Genomic DNA, 2,745 nt, shown 5'->3' on the forward strand with positions numbered 1-2,745 from the left:
TGTGTGACTCCCCTGTGAAGCCATGTGGACATTGGTGGGCTTTTGTTTCCTGGGAGATTTTTTATTACTGCTTCTATTTCATCAGTTTTTATTGGCCCATTCATGCTTTCTGATTCCTCCTGATTCAGGTTTGGAAGATTGTATTTTTCTAGGAATTTGTCCGTTTTATCCTCATTTTCTAGCTTGTTCGCATATAGTTGTTCATAGTATTTTCTTGCAATCTTTTGTATTTCTTTGGGGTTAGTGGTTACATCTCCACTCTTCTTTCTGATTGGAATCGAACCTGGGACCTTTCAGTCCGCAAGCCGACGCTCTATCCACTGAGCCAAACCGGTTTCGGCTCAAAGGGCCAGCTCTTGGTTTCATTGACTTTTTTGTATTGTTTTTATAGTTTCTATGTTATTTATTTCTACTCTAATCTTTGTTGTTTCCTTCCTCCTAGTTACTCTGGGCTTTTTTTGTTGTTCTCTTTCTAGTTCTTAGTTGTAGGGTTAAATAGTTTATTGCTGATTTTCCTTTCCTTTCCTTCCTTTTCTTTTCTTTCCTTTTTCATTTCTTTTTTTCTTTTTTAAGTATGCTTGTAACACTATGAACTTCTGTCTAAGAACTGTTTATGATGTTTCTGAGAGATTTGGGGTTGTTGTGTGTTCATTTTCATTTGTTTCCAGGAAGTTTTTGATTTCTTTCCTGATCTTGTTGGTAACCTATTCATTGTTTAGTAACATGCTATTTAGCCTCCATGTGTTTGAATGTTTTGGGGTGATTTAACTGTAGTTGATTTCTAATACCACACCACTGTGATCTGAGAAGATTCTTGATATTATTTCAAACTCCTTGAACTTGTAGAGACTTGTTTTGTGCCCTAACATTGTGGTTTATCTTTGTGAATGATCCATGCACTTGAGAAGAATGTATATTCTGCAGCTTTGGGGTGAAATGTTCTATAAATCACAATTAAATTAAATTAATCTGATCCAGTGTATCCTTTAGAGTCACTGTTTCCTTGTCAAGTTTTAGTCTGGAAGATCTACCCAATGATATCAGCGGGGTGTTAAAGTCCCCTACTCTGACTGTGTTTTTGCCGATCTCTCCCTTAAAGTCCTCTAGCAGTCGTATATATATATGTGTATATATATATATATATATATACATATATATATATAGTCTATCTAATAAAGAGGGGATATGCTTGTGTGTGTGTGTATATATATATATATATATGTATATATAGGTGCTCCTATATTGGGTGCATAGATGTTTACCAGGGTTATATCCTCTTGTTGTATAAATCCCTTTAGTATTATGTAGTGACCTTTGTTGTCTCTTGTATGGCCTTCATTTTAAAGTCTATTTTGTTGTATATGAATATTGCTACTCCAGCTTTTTTCTCTTTTCCATTTGCATGGAAATTTCCCCCCCATCCCTTCCCTCTCATCCTGTGTATGTCTTTTGTTCTGAGGTGGGTGTCTTATAGATAGCATATAGTTAGGTCATGTTTTTGTATCCATTCAGTTACCCTATGACTTTTGGTTAGAGCATTTAATCCATTTACATTTTGGGTTATTATTGATAGGTACTTATTTATTGCCATTTTAATTCTGTATGCCTATGTTTCTCTCTCTGTTTCTTCTTCTCATTACAGCAGTCCCTTTAGCATTTTTTTTGGTGGTGATGTATTCCTTTTGCCTTTTTTTTTTTTTGTCTGGAAGCTCTTTATTTGACCTTCTATTTTGAATCATAGTTTTGCTGGATATAGTAATCTTGGTTTCAGATCCTTGCTCTCTATTATCTTGAATACTTCATGCCATTCCCTCTGGCCTGTAGAGTTTCTGATGAGAAATCAGGTGTTAGCCTTATGGGAGATCCTTTGTAGGTAACAGTTTGCTTTTCTCTTGCTGCCTTTAAGATTCTCTCTTGATCTTTAGTTTTTTGCATTTTAATTATGAAGTGATTGGGTGTGGGCCTATTTGGGTTCTTCTTCTTGGGGTTCTCTGTGCCTCCTGAACTTGTGTGACTTTCCCCCTTACCAGGTTAGGGAAGTTTTCTTCAAACATGTTCTCTATCCCTTTCTCCCTTCCTGCCTCTTTTGGCACACCTGATATTCTAATATTGTTACAGTTCACATTGTCCCATAGCTCCCTTAAGCTGTCCTACTGTTTTTTTAAAATTATTTTTTCTTTTTGGTTCTCTGGTTAAGTGATTTTTTTTCCAACCCTGTCTTCTAATTCACTGATTTGATCCTTAGCTTTCCCTAATCTGATGTGTATTCCTTCTAATGTGTTCTTTATTTGTGTTATGTCATTTTTTTATTTCTGACTCTTTTTTTTCATAATTACTAGATCCCTTTTCATGCTATTGAGTATCTTTACCATCATTGCTCTGAACTCTGATTCAGATAAATTTCTTATCTCTGCTTCATTTATCTCTCTCTCTCTCTCTTTTTTAGAATTCTCTTATTCTTTCATTGGGGGCTGTTTCTTTGTCTCATCATTTTGGCTATCTGTTTGTGATTATGTATTAGGTAGATCCTCTATGCCTCTCAATCTCTATTGCAGGATAGTGTCAAATGCTGTTTCTGACTAATTAGATCAGGGAAAGACTCAAAGCCTCCAGAGACTGCCTTTGCCTACAACTGATTGGATTCTGACTTGTATTGCACCCTGGCAATTGTCCTCAGAGTTGTTTTTTTTTTCAACATGGTGGGGCAGTTGCTTCTGCCTGGAGGCTAATTGTTATTTTTAGTCT

Source organism: Myotis davidii, unplaced genomic scaffold (assembly GCF_000327345.1).
Source record: "Myotis davidii unplaced genomic scaffold, ASM32734v1 scaffold75, whole genome shotgun sequence".
Taxonomy (NCBI): Eukaryota; Metazoa; Chordata; class Mammalia; order Chiroptera; family Vespertilionidae; genus Myotis; species Myotis davidii.